The sequence below is a fragment of the Sus scrofa genome, chromosome 6 (genome assembly GCF_054392235.1).
Source record: "Sus scrofa isolate SSC_HxYL_T2T_F1_AM1 chromosome 6, Sscrofa_HxYL_maternal_Yorkshire_Landrace_v2.0, whole genome shotgun sequence".
Lineage (NCBI taxonomy): Eukaryota > Metazoa > Chordata > Mammalia > Artiodactyla > Suidae > Sus > Sus scrofa.
Window position 1 is genome coordinate 57,408,398 of NC_139388.1, and position 19,312 is coordinate 57,427,709.

A 19,312-nucleotide genomic window follows, 5' to 3' on the forward strand; every position below is an offset into this window, starting at 1 on the left:
ATGGAGGAAGGAGGTCTCAGGTCCTTTTTGGAACCTGCTCAGAGGCCACCGACCTGTCCCCATGAGGAACACACGCTTGGCGCTACACCCCGGCATTTGGTGAAGGATTTCAGGGGGGCCGTGGATGCAGTTAGGAGCTCTCCACAGATGGTGGCCATGGCGACAGTCACTCTGACAGCCAGCACCGCCCTGGGTGCTGATCTAGGGCTTGCATAAGGACGGACTCAGTTATGGCATTAGGACCTTAGGAGCTCCCGTTGGGGCCCAGCAGGTTAAGAACCCATCTAGTATCCTTGAGGACACAGGTTCGACCCCTGGCCTCGCTCAGGGGGTTAAGGATCTGGTGTTGCTGTGAGCTGTCGTATAGGTTGCAGATGCAGCTCAGATCCCATGTTGCTGTGGCTCTGGTGTAGGCCGGCAGCTGTAGCTCCAATTCCACTCCTAGACTGGGAACTTCTGTTTGCCGTGGGTGCGGCCCTGAAAAAGAAGAAAGAACAAAGGGTCTTAGGGGGAGGCAGTGAGCATCCCATTTTACAGATGAGGAAACTGAGACATAGGCGGTTCAGTGACTTGCCCAGCATCTCAAAGCTGCTAAATGGCAGAGCAGGGATGCCCCCCTCCTCCCACCAAAGGGGCAATCTGGTCCCAGCGCCCAGGCTTTTAAACCTAAAGCCTCGCTGCTTGCTTGTTCCTGGGGCCGGGGCAGAAGCCCCCAGCCCAGAAGCTGTGCTTCCCCTCCCCCGCCTCCGCATTTGCCCTCTGATCCCGCTTGGGTCTGGCTCTGCTGGGGGCTGCCCGGACTTAGCAGCCCTCAGCCCGCCCTCCCTCCTCTTTCCCTTTCTACCCCCTCCAGCCCTTGTGTCTTCATTAACATAATCGTGGCGTGGCCAGGCTTCCTCCAGACAGCGGATGTGTTTGTGAGTTTGTGAGAGAACCGGGTGGGTGGCTGACGGGCCAGCCCGAGTGAGTCACCGAGGCCTGCCTGCGAGGAAGGGGTCAGGACTCTGGAGGCAGATCTGGCTTGGAGGCAGGCCCCGCCACCTTGCTCAACCTCCCTGTCCCCATCAGCAGGAGGGGCCTGATGCCTTCCTCCTGGAGGTTTAACAGATGATGTTGCGTGTCCACAGAGGTGCTGCCTTTGTGGCAGCAACCCGCTTCATAGGTGTTTGGGAATTCAGAGTATTTCAGAGCGGGGTGCACGCTGGGTGAGGTGGACCAGCCCCCAGCAAGCCTTTCCCACATAGGCTAAGATTTCTGCAGCAAGTCCTGCTTCTTCTGCTGCTCATACATCTCTGGCTATTTTACATTAAGAGGGATAGACAAGGATCATTGCAGGTCAGCTCTTGCTTCCGAATGAGTAAGAGGGGGAAGAAAAGGAGGGTGTTTAGAGATTTGTGGAGGTTGGAATGGCAGGTACAGGGTCGTAGATCCAAGTGAGCTACCTAGTGGCATTGCCGCGGGCTTTAATTGAGCTAAGGTATCATCAAGAGCCTGGCACCCAGTAAGCCCGTAGTGAGTGCCGGTTGCTGTAACTATCACGGTGGTTGCTGTTATTACCACTAACCCGCCTTGAGTCTGTACCTACTGGTGCAGACAGATTGGGCTGCATTGCAGATCAACAGTTTCTCAAACTCGAATGTGTGTACACGCGTCCTTTGGGGAGCCTGTTAAAATGCAGGGTCTGAATCAGCAGATTTTTGGGCGAGCCTGAGACTCTGCATTTCCAGCAGGCTCCCAGGGGACGCTGAAGCTGTTCCTGGCCCAGGGACCAGACATTTGAGGAGCAGGCAGGGGGTAGAGTGGTTTCTGGACCCATGTCCAAGTTGCTTCACGAGTTCTGGAAATGAAATAGAGACCCTGAATGCCGAGGCTGAAGGCACATTCCCTAACTCTTTGGCGTTTGCCAGTTTGAGGGCAGATCTGTATGAATCGTTATTATTTGTTTTCATTGTTGGCCGCCCTGTGGCATATGGAACTCCTGGGCCAGGGATCAGATCTGAGCGGCAGTCACGAGCCAGGCTGTAGCCGTGGCAACGAAGGATCCTTAACCCACTGTGCCTGGCCAGGGATCAAACCCATGTCCCAGCGCTCCCAAGGCGCCACTGATCCCATGGTGCCACAGCGGCAGCTCCTGTATGAATACACAGAGAAAAGTCACATGTAACACTGTGAAGGCCTGTTCTCTCCAGAGGGGCCCTCTGGGTGAGGAGTTTAGGGTGCATTCTTTCTGCCCCCCTATTTTGTGCATACTGTTTTCCCTCTTGATCACTCCTACTGTATGAATTATTCTGCATATTTTTAACTTGAACAAATATCTTACGGGGTTCCTGTGGTGCCTCATCGGGTTATGAACCCAACCAGTATCCCTGAGGATTCAGGTTCGATCCCTGCCCTCGCTCAGTGGGTTAAGTGTCCAGTGTTGCCGTGAGCTGCGGTGTAGGTCGCAGATGTGGCTCAGATCCCACGGATTCCATGTGGCTGTGGCTGTGGCTGTGGCCGGCAGCTGCAGCTCTGATCAACGACCCCTAGCCTGGGAACTGACACAGGTGTGGGCCTAAAAAAAAAAAGTTCTTTTAATTATTTCCATGGCAGCAATCTGGCTTTTTTTTTTTTTAATTGAAGTATAGTTGATTATTTACAGTGTTGTGTTAGTTTCTGGTGTCCAGCAAAGAGATTCAGTTACACACACACACACACACGCACACACACACACACACATTCTTTTTCATATTCTTTTCCATTATGGTTTGTGGCAGGTTATTGACTAGAAGTCCCCGTGCTGTCAGCCGGGCTGTCCCATCTCCCTCACCCCCACCTACTAGTAGCCGCTATGCTATTTTCTGTCTATGAATTTGACTACTTCGCCCTCATATAATCATACAGTATTTATCCTTCTGTGTCTGGCTTATTTCACTTAGTATAATGTCTCCAGGGGTTGTCATTGCCTGTGTAGCATGTATCAGAATTTCCTTCCCCTTTTTTTGGGTCTTTTTAGGGCCGCACCCATGACATATGGAAGTTCCCAGGCTAGGGGTTGAATCGGAGCTGTAGCTGCCAGCCTACACCACACCCACAGCAACGTGGGTTCCGAGCCACGTCTGTGACCTACACCACAGCTCATGGCAACGCCAGGTCCTTAACCTGCTGAGCGAGGCCAGGTATTGAACCTGCGTCCTCATGGATACCAGTCAGATTCGTTTCTGCTGAGCCACTACGGGAACTCCAGAATTCCCTTCCTTTTTATGGCTGAATAGTATTCCACTGTCTGGATAGACTACGTTACGTTTCTCTATCCAGCCAAAGATGCTTGGGTGGTTTCCACCGTTCGGCTACTGTGAGTAGCGCTGCTGTAAACACTGGCATCCAAGTGTCTGAATCTCTGCCTTTGGCTCTTTGCGATATTTACCTGGGAGTAGAATCCGCTGGTAATTCTCTTTTAAAAACTTTGAGGACCTGCTCTTGTCCCCGGTGGCCGCCCCATTTCACATGCCCACCAGCAATGCACAGGGGCTCCAGTCTCACCACATCCTAGCCAGCACAGTTTTCACCCCGTGGCCTTGCACTGAGTTTTCGAAATCCAGTGTGTATTTAACAGATTGGAGCATCTTGTTGGACCAGCTCAGTTTCCAGGGCTGGGCAGTCACATGAAGCCGCCCCACGTTAGATGGTTCATATTTGCTTTCACGACCGATGTGGTTGGACTTAAGTCTTACATCTTGCTGTTTGTTTTCTGTTTATCTCCTGTGTTCTTTGTTTCCTTTTTTTTTTTTTTTTTTAAGAGTAATTAAGTAATTTGGCACTCCTTCTTATCTCCACTAGTCGCCGATTCTCACCACCTCTCTGTCACCCTAAAGTTTCCATTCCGCGTCTTTGGCCGGGACTTGGGCTCCGATCCTGAGTGAGGTGGGCTTTTGGGGGTGGGGGTGGGGTGGGGGCTGACCCGACCTGACTTTTTTTTTTATCCACACCTGCAGCCGCTTGGGCAGGCGTGTTTCTGCCGGCCAGGTTCCTGGAAGAGGAATTGCTAAGGCAAAAAGGGAAGCGTGTGCTGAGGTTTGGGGAGGCCCTGCCAAATGGCATTCCAGAAAGACTTCCCCGCTCTCACCCCTCGCAGACAGCAGCCAGGATTTATCGAGTGAGTGTTCGCTGCCAGGTCTGGGCCGGCCCTTAGAGATGCTGGTGAGAAGCAGGCCGGGTCCTGCTGTTTAAATACCTCTCAGCCCTGGAAGCACAGGGCAGCCTCTGAGCTCAGAGGAAGGCGAAGCTTTCAGAGGGACCAAAAAAGGAGAGGCCAGAGGCTATTGTGGGTGGCCGAGGGAGCTGTGGCACCGCCCGGGCAGCCTGAGAGCTGGCTGGACCAGGAGGCAGACTGCATTGGTCTGGGGGCCACATGTGTGGGTTCCCCATCCGCTTGGGACATGTCGGGTACAGTTGAGCAAGATAGCAGGACCTCCCTCCCGGGGCGCTGGGAGGATGCTTCAAGAAGCCAACAGCACACAGGCTGTTGTTTGACTGAGTTGTCCCCGGGTTGGGCGGGATCAGCATCTGGAATGGGTCGGCCTGACCCAGGCTCTGGACCTGTGTAGGACCCGTGTCAGACGAACTTGGGCTTGGAGCCCCAGCCCCTTCCTTCCTCAGGCCAGCTGCCCCAGGCCTCTGTTCAAAGAGGATCAGGAACAGAAGGGAGCTCCCATCATGGCACAGCAGAAACAAACCCAACTAGGATCCATGAGGTTGCGGGTTCGATCCCTGGCCTCTCTCAGTGGGTTAAGGATCCGGCATTGCCGTGAGCTGTGGTGCCATTTGCAGACATGGCTCGGATTCAGCGTGGCTGTGGCTCTGGCCTAGGCCGGCGGCTACAGCTCTGATTGGACCCCTAGCCTGGAACTTCTCTATGCCACAGGTGTGACCTAAAAAAAAGGCCAAAAAAAAAAAAAAAAAAAGAAAAGCGGAAGCTGGTTCCCAGGAGTGTGATGAGGGTGTAGTCAGTGAGGTGATGGCAGCATGGAGCTCAGGGCCTCCTGGACCAGAGTGAGGCTCCGGGAAAGTCAGCCGCCACCATTATTATTGCTGATGGTGTCGCTAATTCATGTAAGGCTTGGAGGCAACAGCCAGATCCTCTGAATCCACCAGGACAGACTCCAGAGAAATGATGTCTGTCGCTTGGGGTCAGAAAATTGCAGAGTGGGGATTTGAAGCCAGGGCTGTCCGACCAAAGCTCAGGGGCCTCCTGCTTCTGGGCCCCCGGGGGGAGCCTCAGGTTTAGCACCGAGTCTTCCCTTCTTAGAACAGCCAGTGAGCCAGGTCCGCTGCTCGATCCCACCACCTCCATCGATGCTGGTATGTGGGCAGGTGACTCGCCAGGCATCAGGCCCCAACCCAGCCCAGGCTGTTTATGGTCTGTCTTTGTGCTCCTGTGACTATTCATGTGTTTGGCTGCAGATGCTTTAGCTTGGATGACAGGTGCTGCCTCTGAGCCAGTTGTGGGTGTTCAGTCCCAGACTGTGCGCATCCCGGCACCTGGCTGGTCTGAAAGAATCTGCACTGATCTGATCACATCTCTGCTCAAGGGTTTTTTTTCTCCCTCTGTGTTGTTTTTTTGTTTGTTTGTTTGTTTGGCTGCCCTGTGGCATATGGAGTTCCCGGGCCAGGGATCAGATCTGAGTCGAAGTTTCAATGTGTGTTGCAGCTATGGTAACGCCAGAGCCTTAATCCACTGTGCTGGGCATGGGATTGAACCTGCGTCCTGGTGCTGCAGAGATGCTGCGGATCCTATTGCGCCATGGCAGGAACTTCTTAAGGTGGCTTTTTTTTTTTTTTTTTTTTTTTTTTTTAAGGGTGCACCTGTGGCATACGGAAATTCCCAGGTGAGGGGTCCAATCAGAGCTGCAGTTGCCAGCCTACACTGAAGCCACAGCCACAGCAATGTTGTGGGATCCGAGCCATGTCTGTGACCTACACCATGGCTCAGAGCAATGCCAGATCCTTAACCCACTGAGCAAAGCCCGGGATCGAACCTGCGTCCTCATGTACTGGTCGGGTTCATTACCACTAAGCCACAACGGGAACCCTCAAAGGTTTTGAATAAAGGCTCACGGACCTCTGCTTATGTACATTCTGTCTCCTGCCTTCCCACAGCCTAGGGTGCGTGTTGCACGTACTGTTTGGCGATGTCGGATTGTGTTTACTATTCAGGTTCTGACGATGCAGAATGAGCAGCCGTGTCGGAGCCCATCAAGGCTCCGAAGGCGAGGACGCCTGTGGGCGGTAGGAGTGGGCGGAGAACCTTCTGGAAGCCTGTTTTCCAAAAGCCGGGAGTCTGGAGTCTGCCGAGTTGGGCTGTGGCTGGTGATGAGGGACGAGTAGGGCAGGAGAAGTGGGGTGCTCCTCCAGGGGCCGGATGCAGTGTTGCGGGGAAGCAAGAGAGGGGCCAGGCCCCCTAAAAGATGTGGAGAGGAATTGGGGGCGGGTGGGCTGGGAGGGGCTTCTGTTCACTTTTGTCAATCCAGTAGGGCAGCCTGCCAGCTCTGCCCCCAGTGCATCTCCAGAATCCCGCCTGTCTCCCACCCCCACTGCCCCACCTGGGTCCAGCCCCGCCTGGACCATCTCAGTCCTCCTGGGGTCCCTCCATCCCAGCCCCCCCAACCCCAGGCGCTTCCTTTCATGCAGCCAAAGGGACCTTGTTGAAACCTGAGTCACTTCACAGCTGTGTGGCCCCGGTCACTCAGTAAAAAGCGTGAGTCCTTAGGTTGCCCGAACTCTGCTGTCCAGTGCACTGTCCTGTGGTTCTTGAGCCGTGACTATCAAAAAACACACTGGATTTCAGGGGTTCCCATTGCGGCTCAGCAGAAACGAACCTGACTATTATCCTTGAGAACTCCGGTTGTTGCAGCCGCCGCTCAGATCCCGAGTTGCTATGACTGCGGCGTAGGCAGGCAGCTGACTCGACCCCTCGCCTGGGAACATCCATGTGCTGCAGGTGCAGCCCTAAAACAAAACACAACAAACCAAAAAACCCAACAACAACTGGATTTCAAAGACTTAGAATGAAGGGGGGGAAAGTAGGTTTTTATATCAATTACACGTTGAAATGATCAGATGTGTATATATTATATTTCATGAAATCTAGTCTTAAAATTAACATATGTAGGAGTTCTGTTGTGGCGCAGAGGAAATGAATCTGAATAGGAAGCATGAGGTCGTGAGTTCCATCCCTGACCTCGCTCAGTGGGTTAAGGATCCAGCATTGCCATAAGCTGTAGTGTAGGTTGCAGACGTGGCCTGGATCTGGCGTTGCTGTGGCTGTGGTGCAGGCCAGCAGCAGTACCTCCAATTAGACCCCTAGCCTGAGAACCTCCATATGCCTTGGGTGTGGACCTAAAAAAAAGAAAAAAAATTTTAAAAATAGTAAAAGTAAAGAATTAACATATGTAAATTGGCCTCTTCTTTCCATTAGAAGATTTAAATGACATCCGCAGCTTGCATCCTCTCTCTGCTGGGCAGTGCTGGTCTAGAAGGGCATGCCTCCCCTGCTGGGTTTCTGGAGGAGCAAACGGACAAACATACATAAAGCTTTGAGAACCATGCCCGATGCATCTGACGCAGACGTGTTAGCTGTTAGTGTGTGTGTGTGTGTGTGTGGGTGTGGGTGTGGGTGTGTGGGTGTGTGGGAAAATAGGCAGAATGTAACATTTCCCATCTTCGCCGTTTTTCAGTGGGCAGTTCAGTGGCACTGAGTACATTCACAGCGTTGCGCCACTGTCACCTCTGCCCATTTCCAGACCTTTTTCATCATTCCAAACAAACTCGGTCCCCGTGAAACAGTAACTCCCTGTTCTCCCCTCCCGGCAGCACCCCCCCCCCCATGTTACTTTTAATCTACTTTCTGTTTCCAGAAATTGGCCTATTGTATGTACCTGATTTAAGTGGAATCCTACCACCTTTGTCCTTTGGTGTCTGGATTATTTCACCTAGCATCGTGTTTCCAGCATTCATGCATAGTGTAGCGGGTATCAGAATTTCATTCCTCTCTAAGGCTGAATAAGCTCTACAAAAATGTAAGCTCTAGAGTTCCCTGGTGGCTCAGCAGTTAAGGATCTGGCATTGTTGCGACTGTGGCTCAGGTCACTGCTGTGCTGTAAGTTTGCTCCCTGGCTCAGGAACTTCCTTATGCCACAGGCACGGCCGAAAAAAAAAAAAAAAAAAGTAAGCTCCAAGTGAACAGGAATCTTTGTTTTGTTCATAGCCGTCTCTCCAGCTTCTAGAACAGAGCCTGGCACGCGGCACATGTCCCAGTCCTTAACCACTGAATGGATGAATATTTAGTGAATGAGGATGTGAACGAGCAGAGAGAGAGAATGTTGGGGGTGGGTGGGGAGGAGGGGAAGTTGGGAAGCCCAGAAAAAAGACCCGGAGGCTTAACACCTGGGTGATGAGGCCCTGGGTGGGTGTGAGGGACACTGGGAACAGACTGGCAGAGGAGATGGCATGAGTCCTTGGCGAGGTCTGATCTTTACCTGACATGTGGTTCCCTCATTTGCTGGGTAACCTTGAGTCGGTGACACACCCTCTCTGAGCCTCATTGCCTCATCTATAAAAGAGAAGAGCAGCTGTTTGTTCATTTAGCGTATCTCCTGCATTCCTGCCATGTGCTGGGCCCTGTGGTAGGTGAGGTGGGCAGCGTCCTCGCCCTCACTGACCTCTTTTAGGCATCTGCCTCCGGGAGCCGCACCGGCCGCAGTTCCTGTGGTCGGGTTGGCTCGGGCCTCAGCCTTCCTCATCCATAAGGCAGGGCTGGTGGTACCCCCTGTGCAGGGTTGTGAAAGTCGGGCTCTCTGTTTACAGGAAGGGTAACGGTGATTTATGAATGGGGGCTCTCGTTATTGGTGTCTTCTTGGGCTGGAGACCCAGGTTGGGCCTTTGCCATGCTGCTTATGTTTCTTTTCAAAATACAAGCTTGATGTGGCTCAGGATGCATTGCGTGGACACTAAATCTCTGGCCCCGGATATGTGGCCCTCAGGCTTCACTGTTGGCTCTTCTGAGTTGGTCACACTCGTTGTACCCTGAGGCAGGCAAAGTCTGTTTCCTCTCCTCCCCTCTCTTTCTGGAACTTCAGCAAATATTCTTCGTTCAGCAGGCTGCTGAGTTAACCAGGCTTCATTTGGGGGTTAGGTTAACCTGGGTCACTCTAGCTGCTGTAACAAATAAGCCCTTTATTCTCAGTGGCTTCAGTGTATTAAGTGGCTTAAAAGTATTTTTCTTAGGGTTCCCTTGTGGCGCAGTGGGGTTAAAGATCCAGCATTGTCACTGCAGTGGCTTGGGTCACTGCTGTGGTGCAGGTTAGATCCCTGGCCTGGGAACTTCCACATGATATGGGCATGGCCAAAAAAAAAAAAAAGGGCATTTTTCTTGCTCATGTAATAGACCAGGGAGGGTGTTTCTGGTGGGGCAGCCTCATGTGAACCTACTGAGAGGCCCAGATTCTTCCTTCCTCCACTAAGTCTGTGGAGGCCACTGCAGATGGAGAGCAGAGGGATGTTTTGCCAGCTAGGCTGGGAAAATGGGAATGTCTCTTCCATCTACCTTATGTGGCCACACCCAGCTACAGGGGATGCTGGGAGATGTAGTCCAGCAGCGTGCCCAGGAGGCATGAACATGGTTGGGGGGAACAAACACCCCACCATCTTCACCATCGTGGGTGTGTACGTACTTGTGGGTGCCCACAGGGCTGGTGGAGTGAGTGGGAGGCCTCAGCTCAACGGGAGCAGGCGTCCGAATGAGCTGTTACCCCCACTTTTGGATCTGTAGTCTCTGATGAGAGAAGTATTTCACACCGGGAGCCCAGAGGGACACATGCACACACACACACACACAGGCACATAGACACACACTTGAAACAAAGTTTTATTTCTTTCACTGATGGTTGAGACTCACTCTCCTCGATTTATCACTGCTCAAGTTTTCCAACCCACAATTTGGAAACAAAACAAAACTGAAAATGCAGGTGGAAATGTGAGAACATTTGAACCATAGGGGCAACTTCTGGCCTCCTGAGAAGGTCCCACCTCGGTTCTCCTCGCATCCCAAGCCCAGTTCCTCAAGCCTGTCGGAGGCGTTGAGGCAATACCAGGAGGTTAGAACACGCAGGACAAAATCGACTCACCGCCCGTGCCCCCACTCACCTCACCAGGGTCTGGTTGTTCTGAGTGCCACTCAGGCACATTCCTGCCTCAGGGCCTTTGCACTCGCTGTTCCCTCAGCCTGGGAGGCTTCCCCCCCCACCTTCGCGTGGCTCCCTCCTCACTTCATTCCAGGGTCTGCCTCAGTGTCACCTGGACTGGCTGCCCTCTTTTCAAAGCGAGGCCTTCTTTGCCCCCTCTTCCTGCTGAATGAGCTCCCCCGGCCCTGCACAGACCAGGCCCAGCACAGACCAGCCGTCGTCACAAGCAGCCGGCATCAGGTTTACTGTTTATGGCAACTTTCTTCCATGAGAATTTAGCTCCTCGAGGGGTCTCCCAGCGCCTAGTAGGTGCTCACGGAATATCTGTTGAGTGGATCAGTGCAAATGTTTTGGTCTGGTTTGGTTTTTGCCCTGCCCAGCGGGACTCCACTGGGGTCCTCAGGAAGGGCTTGGGGTGAGCACATAATGTCTGTAGGTTATTATTTCATAAAAGAATTGCGGGCATTTGCTCCTCCTGTGCTGAAACAACAGGCCTAAATCGCACCTCTTAACCAGCTGAACCCCTGGAGGCCCCTCCAAGCGTGGGCATGGGGTGGAGTGGGTCCCTCTGATTCTCGCCCTGAAGTCCCTCAGGCCTGATTTGCTCTGTGTGTGTGTGTGTGTGTGTGTGGATGGAATGGGAGGCCGAAGCGTCATACTCATCCTTCACGTGGCGCCCCCATGCGGGGCCATCGGTGGGTGCAGAGGAAGGCGACCTGGGGTCCACCTGGATCCCATAGGGTGCCCATGAGTGCAGCGGGGACTGGAGGCAGGGGTGTGGATGGTGCCCTTGTGTTTGGGGGCAGCAGCCTTGCTGAGGGGAGATGTTTTTAAACAGCTTTATTGAGATATAATCCACATAGCGTAAAACTGCCCCATCTAAAACCAGCAATTCAGTGGGCTTAGTACATTGACAGAGCTGTGCTGCCGCCGCTGACGCCACACCTTAGTTGCGGAACATTTTCATCCCTGCTTCCCTCCCACCCCAGGCAACCGCCGACCTGCTGCTGTGTCTTAGGGTTTGCTCAGGGTGGATATTCCCCTAGAAATGAAATCCTACCCTGTGCGGCCCTCTGGCTCTGGCTGCTTTCATGTAGCGTGTTTTCATGGCTCATCCATGTATCAGAGCTTCATTCTTCTCTTTCTCCTCCCCCCCCGCCGCCGCCCCTAGCCACAGCAGTGACAATGCCGGGTCCTTAACCCATTGAGCTACCAGGGAACTCCTCATTTTCTTTTTAGACATTGAGATTTTTGCATGGATTAGTTTCTCCTTTTTAAAGCATACAGTTCGGTGGTTTTTAATACATTCGCAAAGTTGTGCAACCGTCCCCACAATCTAGTTCCAGAACAATTTCATCACCCAAACGGAAACCCTTGTACCTGTTTCCCCGCCAGCCCCTGGTAACTATTAATTTATTATTATTATCATTATTATTATTATTATTATTGCTATTTTAGGGCTACCCACGGCATATGGAGATTCCTAGGCTAGGGGTCTAATTGGAGCTGCAGCTGCAGGCCTGCACCACAGCCACAGCAACTCAGGATCTGAGCTGCGTCTGCAACCTACACCACAGCTCACGGTAATGCCGGATCCTTAACCCACTGAGCAAGGCCAGGGATTGAACCTGCGTCCTCATGGATGCTAATCAGATTCGTTAACTGCTGAGCCACGAAGGGAACTCTGATTAATCTCTTTTTTGTCTCTGTGGACTTGGCTCTTCTGAACATTCGTACACATGGGATTATGCCAGGTGTGATCCTCTGTGTCTGGCCGCTTTCACTTCATATAATGTTTTCAACATTCATCCACATTAGCGTGTGGATCAGGGCCTCATTCCTTTGTATGGCTGAGTAATATTCCACTGTAGGAAGGTACCACATTTTCTTTATCTGTTCATCAATTGATGGATGTCTGGGTTGTTTCCATGTTTTGTCATGTATGAATAAAACTATTTGGTGGTGGAGTTCCTGTTGTGGCGCAGTGGAAATGAATCCGACTAGGAACCATGAGGTTGCGGGTTCAATCCCTGGCCTTGCTCAGTGGGTTAAGGATCCGGCGTTGCTGTGAGCTGTGGTGTAGGTTGCAGACGCAGCTTGGATCCTGCGTTGCTGTGGCTGTGGCGTAGGCCGGTGGCTGCAGCTCCTATTAGACCCCTAGCCTGGGGACCTCCATATGCCGCAGGTGTGGCCCTAAAAAGATAAAAGACAAAAAAAACAAAACAAAAAACAAAACAAACTGCTTGGGGGCTGTTTCTTGGTCGGAGGTGGAAGACAGCCTTTCAAGCCACCCTCCCTGCCCCAGGCCCCCTCTTCTTGGTCTTCTTTCCCGATCTCCTCCTCCTCCTCCTGCTCGCCCCAAGTTGCCTTCCCCTCCCCGAGCCGCAGCCTAGCGTGTGTGAGGCTGCAAGTCATTTCCAGGGAGCCCCGGACTGTCCCACGGGCCCTTCTGCTTCCAGCCCTGCCTGCCTCCCCCTCCGCCCCCCTCCTGCCCCAAGGAGCCAAGGGGACCACCCGATCCTTCTAATCCAGCCCCAGGGGAGGTATGTGGGGACAGGGCCACACTTAGGAAACAACTTTTCTTTGAAGCCTAAAAAAATTGTTTTGGGGGAGTCACCTTGCATCGGGATCTAGCATTGGCACTGCTGCGGCTCGGGTTCGAGCAGGTTCAGGTTCAGTCCCTGGCCTGGGAACTTCCATATGCCGGGCCTGGCCAAAAAACAATTTATTAAAAAAAATAGGGAACAACATGCCCCAGTATCAAACTCAAATATCAAAGATTTCTAATGAAGTCTTTCTTCCTCCCCCAACCCCCAGCAGTCTGTAGCCACGTCCTCTTCCTAGAGGTAAATGGTTTCAGTTTGGGGGCTTCTTTCCAAATAAACCTTCTGCACATGTGTAAGCATCTCTTTTGCTCTCTCTCATATACACACTCACTCACACACCTTTTTTTTTTTTTTTTGCTTTTTAGGGCTGCACACCAGGCATATGGAGGTTCCCAGGCTAAGGGTCACATCGTAGCTGCAGCTGCCGGCCTACACCACAGGCACAGCAACACCAGATCCGAGCTGTGTCTGCGACCTACACCACAGCTCACAGCAACACCAGCTCCTTAACCCGCCGAGTGAAGGCGGGGATCGAACCTGCGTCCTCATGGATGCTAGTCAGATTCGTTAACCGCTGAGCCGCAGCGGGGACTCCAGCACAGTGATTTTGAGGTTCGTCTCCGTCGCGCATCTCAGTGGTTTGTTGCTCTTGGTTGCCGAGCAGACCCGTCACGGTTTGCCTGTCCACTCACCTGCTGGCGGACCTTTGGGCCACTCAAGCGACTGTGAGCCCTTGTGTCCTGATCTTTGGGTGAACACGTGCCATTACTTCTCTTGGGCAAATCCGTAGGTGCCGCGCGGCTGGGTCAGGGAGGGGTGTGTTTACCTTTATTGCAAATGGCAGTGCGGTTGTTCGCCTGTGACGCTTAGCATTTCCCTGCCAGGCCTTGAGAGTGCCGCTTGCACCACGGCCTCACCGCCGCTCTCGGTTGTCAGTCTTTCTCCTTTTCCCGTGGGTGTGTCGTGGCCGCCACTTCTGGTCTTCGTTTCAATTTCCCTGTGATTAAAGATGTTGAGCGTTGGGCCGTTTGTGTTATTGTTGAGTCGTAGGATTTCTTTGTACATTCGCCATCTATGTCCTTTGTCCGACAGGTGCGTTGGGAACTTTTTCTCCCAATGTGGGTGTCGATTCCCGTTGTTCACAGCCCGTGTATTCTGTAACGCTGGCAAAGGCGCCACCCTGGGATCTTTGCAGAGATGCTGCTGGCTTTCCCAAGTGGCGGGCAGCTAACTGAGGCACCAGCTAATGTGAGGCTGTGTGATCTCCGCACCAGCCTGTATCCCAGCCCGGGTACCTCTCAACGCCGCCTCCTCTCTTTTGCAGGCACCCTGGCCTCCTTGCTCCCTCCTTAGGCCTCCTCTGATGCTCTTCTTTAAATGGTTTTATGAGACGTGATTACCATGCAGTTCCCCCGTGTATAGCACCATCCAAGGGTTCTTCCTGTACCCCCAGATTTGGACAACCATCCCCACAGTCAATTTTCAATCATTTTCCTGTTCTAAAGAAACTGGGAGCAGCCCCCTGCTAGATGGCCCTGGACACACAGGTTGAGGGAGAACCCATGTTCTTTGCTTTGTAAAAACTAGAAAGACGCGGCATACATTTTCACAATTTCACGGTTTTGGGTTGCTCACGGTGATGCTAACAGCATCGACTGAGCATTTGATGTTTTAGGCTCGTAGATCCTGAAACAGCCCTGGAAGCAGGGACAATGATGAGAGTATTTAAGTGCCTTCGGAACCCAGGTCGGCTGTGCAATGTGAGGCCACAAGCGTGTGCAGGCAGATCACCCCTGGCCCGGGACGCGGTTATTCTTATTCCAGTGTTTCTTTCCTGCTCATAGAAACCGAGGCACAGAGAGGGAAAGTAACTCGCTCCAGGTTGCACAGCCAAGGGGGGGCAAAGCTAGGGGCAAATCCAGGGAGCTTGGCCCAGAGCCAGCCGAACTTCTCATTTTGACGAAAATGTCAAATTTCTAAGAAAAGTGGCAAAAAGAATGTCGAGAAACCTATGTCCAGACTCACCGACTTTTAATCTTTTACCCCATTTCCTTTTGTTGTTGTTGTTCTATTTCTCTTTTTTACGGGCCACCTGAGCAAATAAAGTCTTCTGTGTGGGAGCCTCAGTTTCTTCATCTGGAAAATGAGCCAGTTCTAGAGAGTGGCCCAGTTATACCCAAACTCTACACACACACTCTTGTTCGTTTTGTCCCGAAAGCCGTGGAAAGTGGGAACCACATTCCCTGTGCTTCTTTGGCCCTGGACACCTTGGCATGTGTTTTGGAAGAAGGCTCTTCCTTTGCATAACCCCAGGGCAGTTGCCAAACGCACCTCGCGGGCCGCCGAGCCAGCCGTGTTGTGCAGTCCGCTCTTTGGGTCCCGTTTTTGCCCGTTGTTCTCTTTAACCAGATCCCCCCGCCCCGCCCCCATCTGGGACCCATCGCTGTCCCGTCTCTTTCATTTCCTTCCGTCTGGAGTGTTCCTCAGCCTTCCTTTGTGGTGAGTGACATTGGCCTCTTCGAAGGGTCCAGGCCATCCTGTCACTGTCCCTTTGCTGGGCTCTGAGTGCTGTTTCCGCTCAGTGAGATTTGAGGATTTGGGCTACACATCCTGGCGAATGTTTAGACCCTGCGCTTTGACCAGCTGAGGTTCTCACTTCAAAGGGGCCCTCTGGGGGGCTGTCACCTCCTTCCGGTCCGGCCTGTTCTCTGTGACAGCCCCCGGCACTTCTCTGCATCTGGGGAGCGTGTGATGGGAAGGAAAAGTTAAAGGAAAACACAGTCGCTCAACACGAAAAAAGTAACACAAGATATTAGAAGGAGAGTTCCCTGGTGGCCTAGCAGCTAAGGACTTGGCATTGTCACTGTTCTGGCACAGGTTTGATCCCTGGCCTGGAAACTTCTGCATTGCTACAAGTGCAGCCAAAAGAAAAAAAAAAAAAATCAGTTGAAGGAACAAAAGAGTTAAAAGGGGCTAGGAGGGGGATGAAATTGGAATATACGAAGTTCCAGAACCGCTGAGAACACGAAAGGGACGTGTCATTCTGTGTCCTGGGTAGAGCGGCCTTATTAACGTTTGGGCGTCTTTCCTCCCAATCGATTTGCTTTTCCTTTTGCCCTTGGGACATTCATTCCTGCGCCACTGACAAGAGTGACACATTTTGAGAGCTGAGGACAAGAGCAAAATTCAAGAGATCAAGCTCCCTCCGGAGGTGTTTGGGGACCTGGCCAGGTGGGTGTGCTGTGGGCGGGGAGTGCGCACAGGGAGATAGCGCCCCCAGACTGGGCCTCTGGCCTCCTCTGTGGACACCAGCATCTTCCGCTGTCCCCGGGGGAGGGAGGGACTCAGAGGCTGGGTCCTCGAGGAGAGCGGGCAGGGCTGGGCCCCTGCTGGAAGTGTCCCCCGGATCTCAGGGATGCTCCGAACCCAAAGCCGAGGGGCGGCCCAACACACACCAGCCTGAAGTGCATCACGCTTAGGAATGGTTTTTTCTCCCAAGTTTGGTTTTTTTGAAGCCCGAGCCTGGGGAATTGGGAACAGTAGCTACTCCCGATAGTAGTGGATACTCCTCCAGGACAGCCCAGGCACCCTGTGCAGGTGTCATGGTTCCTGTCAGAAGTGGAAACCAAGGGTGTTCCCACTGTGGCCTGGTGGTAATGAACCCGACTAAGATGCATGAGGTTATGGGTTCAATCCCCGGCCTCGCTCAGTGGGTTAAAGGATCTGCCGTTGTTGTGGCTGTGGTGTAGGCCAGCAGCTGCAGCTCTAGTTGGAACCCTGGCCTGGGAACTTTCATGTGCTGAGGGTCCAGCCTTAAAAAGACAAAAAAAAAAAAAAAAAAAAGAAGTGGAAACCAAGGCGCAGAGAGAAGTGACTTGGCCAAGGTCACACAGGTGCTTAGGATCAGAATGGGATCCGAACCTGGGCAGTCAGGGTGCGTCTAAGAAGTGGTTTGCTGCTCATTTAACCGTGGCCACTGAGAGCCTATGTGGAACTAAAAGCAGACACTCCTTTCTTATGACCCTTTCTGTCATCTGTTAGAAAATTGTCATCACCTATATCCACAAATCTATAGTGTCCTAAGATGGGAATGCCCCCCCTCCCCGGCCCAGGTTGTGCAGTGTACAACCTGCACAGTTGTACGTGGTTACCCAATGTTTAGCAAATATTTCCCAAGAGTCTTGTTCAGACAGACAATAAACTAGAAAGTCAGTAAAACATTGACTATGTCCGACGTCAGTGAGTGTTCCTTACAAAGATAAAGCAGGAGGAGGAGGAAATCTGGGTGCCGGAGGTTGGGGCTGTACTTTCAAACACAGTGGTCAGGGCAGGTGAGGTCACTGCAGAGGTGACATTTGCATAGAGAGCCGAGGTTGCTGAGAGGATAGGTCATGTAGGAGTACTGGGGGAAGAGCCTTCCAGGCAGAGGGAATAGCCAGTGCAGAGGCCCTGAGGCAGGACCGAGCCTGGTATGTTTGAAGAAGAGGGAGGAGGCCCATGTCACCAAGTGAATGAAGGCGGGCAGGGGACGAGGGCGGTGGGAACAGGGCCAGATCTTGGGGGGCTGGGGAGCCACACTGAAGACTTGGCTTTGACTCTGAGCAGGACTTCTTCTCCGAGGAGGGATGGGAAGTTGAAACCAGATCCCTGGGCTGGGGATTGGCGGGGAGACTGGTGAGGAGGCTGCTGAAGAAATTCAGGCATAGTGCGGGTTCAGGAAAGATTTAGTAATTTTGAACAAAGGAACGACTTCGCCTTTGCTGGAGCAGAGTGCAGGGCAGAGGGCTGGAGGGTCTGTCCTGGCCCCCCCACACACACACCGGTTTCTCCTCCTTCTGCCTCCCAGAACCAAGCAGGGGCTGGGGAGGACCCAGCCGCTGAGCAAACAGAAGCCCTGCTTCTACGCAGACCTGCTCCATCTCCCCGGGCAGGGATGGGGGGGTGTTTCCTTGGTTTTCATTCTGTAAAATGCGGATAATCAAGTGTGGGTGTATTCAGTACATATTTGCTTCTTCTCTCTCTTTTTTTTCAATGTGAAATAAAGTTCATACTGAGAAGTAGAAAACTAATGATATGTGGCGTATGATAAACAGTTGTGTTTTTTTAAACAGCTTTGCTGCGCCTCAGTTCTCATGCCATGCAGTTCACCTGCTGAAAATGCAGCTCTGTGGTGTAGACACATTCTCAGAGATGTGGAACCATCACCTTCATCAACTTGAGAACATTTTCATCACCCCCAAAATAAACCCTGTGCCCTGAGCCATCACTCTCCCCCCATTCTTTGCATCCATCCCAGCCCTTGGCATCCACAGTGGCCTCTATGCATTTGTCTGTCCTTGGCCCTTTGGCCTCTATGGAGTTGTCTGTCCTGGACATTTCCTATACACACAATTGTATAACATGTGGTCTTTTTTCACTTGGCGCTCTGTTTTCTGGGTTCATCCACCTTGTAGATGGATTAAAATGTCAGTGCTTCGTTCCTTTTTTATGGCTGAATAATATTCCACCGTGTGGATAGACCACATTTTGTTTCTCTGTTCATCAGTTGGTGGGTGTTTGGATTGTTCTCACCTTTTGGCTGTTGTGACTAATGCTGGTGTGAACATTTGTGTACATGTTTGTATGTGCACACATGCTTTCATTTTTCCAGGGTAACCTCCCCAAGAGCGGAATTGCCGAGTCCTATTTCTGTGTTTACCCTTTGAGGAGCTGCTAAGCTGTTCCCTGTGTGCTCACAGTATGTTCCATCCTACCAGTAGTAGATAAGGATGACAGTTATTCTTTTTTGTTTTTGTTTTTGTCTTTTTGCCATTTCTTGGGCTGCTCCCTTGGCATATGGAGGTTCCCAGGCTAGGGCTCGAATCTGACCTGTAGCCACCGGCCTACACCACAGCCACAGCAATGCCAGATCCGAGCCGCATCTGCGACCTGCACCACAGCTCACGGCAACGCCAGATCCTTAACCCACTGAGCAAGGCCAGGGATCGAACCTGCAACCTCATGGTTCCTAGTCAGATTCATTAACCACTGAGCCAAGATGGGAACTCCCAATTATTCTTTTTTATTATTCTTTTTGGGGGAACTTTCTGTGCCCTCAATTTTTTTTTTGTTCCCCCAATTTCCTCCCCCATTACAACATAAAGAGCACACATCGTAAATGTCCAGTTGGATGAACTTTCACAGGTTGGACACACCCATGTAACCATCCCCCAGATTAAAAAAGCAGAACATGAACCCCTCCCCAAAGATGCCCCAATCCTTTCTGGCCCCTCCATATACCCCTCTGTCCTCCAGGGAACAACCATCCTGACTCCATAGTTAGAATGAGTGTGTACTTTACATATGAAACTATATGGAGATGTTTCCTTTTACTCAGCATAATGTTTTTGAGATGCTTCCATGTTGTGTGTACCAGTAGTTTGTTCCTTTTTCATTGCCATGTAATATTCCATTATGTGGTCAGGCCATAGTAGATTCATACATTCT

General features: G+C 52.0%; 1 protein-coding gene and 1 long non-coding RNA gene across 8 annotated transcripts in view; one reads left to right on the plus strand and one right to left on the minus strand.

The window, feature by feature from the left end:
* BICRA (BRD4 interacting chromatin remodeling complex associated protein) overlaps positions 1-19,312 on the plus strand; it is a 77,741-nt gene that overhangs the window by 12,476 nt on the left and 45,953 nt on the right. The window contains exon 2 of one of the 7 annotated variants that reach the window (XM_084961306.1): positions 5,690-5,801. The exons of the other annotated variants lie outside the window; for them this stretch is intronic. The gene's annotated coding sequence lies outside the window, so the exon portion shown is untranslated. The remainder of the gene's footprint in view (positions 1-5,689; positions 5,802-19,312) is intronic. 7 annotated transcript variants of the gene reach the window in all.
* LOC146402403 (uncharacterized) lies at positions 8,164-15,768 on the minus strand. The gene is made up of 2 exons (XR_014806631.1): positions 12,376-15,768; positions 8,164-11,387 (listed from the first exon to the last, which is right to left on the minus strand). It is a non-coding gene; the product is annotated as an uncharacterized LOC146402403 (long non-coding RNA).